General features: G+C 54.7%; 1 pseudogene; it reads right to left on the bottom strand.

Annotated features, from left to right (window-relative positions):
• The window catches only part of LOC105457005, a 3,062-nt pseudogene extending 2,724 nt beyond the window's left edge, over positions 1–338 (bottom strand).
• Between the last annotated feature and the right edge of the window lie 77 nt (positions 339–415).

The following is a 415-nucleotide window of genomic DNA, read 5'->3' as shown; positions in this document are numbered from 1 at the left end:
TTTAGCTTTTATTTTGCTTGGATAATCTGTGGCTCTTACCGGCTTTAAGCAGCTTTTTAGATTAGCTGCAACTACTACGCGAATCGGCGACGGCGAGCGAGCGAAGCGGGTGCTGCATACTGCCGGCTACGAAGAGTGCGAACTGCGAAGCACTGCGAAGAGTGCGAAGTGCAGAGTGCGACGCCTGCCCAATCTTCTTTCCTTTCCTTCTGTATTTCAGATCTGTCTGTAGGATCCAACGACTAACGACCAACTGATCCAACTACCACGGTTCACCTGCCCAACCGGCGGCGGGCGGACGGCGACGGGCGACTGACGAAAGTGACGAACCCATGGTGGAAGGGATAGCAATCCTTAGCTGCGTTCTTTTTCACGCATGATGCGCATGAGCGTTCGCAGGGGGGGGGCAAGGAGG

This window comes from Wasmannia auropunctata, unplaced genomic scaffold (assembly GCF_000956235.1).
Source record: "Wasmannia auropunctata unplaced genomic scaffold, wasmannia.A_1.0 LD335411.1, whole genome shotgun sequence".
NCBI lineage: Eukaryota > Metazoa > Arthropoda > Insecta > Hymenoptera > Formicidae > Wasmannia > Wasmannia auropunctata.
Note: the sequence above shows the minus strand (reverse complement) of the source record. Positions and strands in the feature narration are given on the sequence as shown.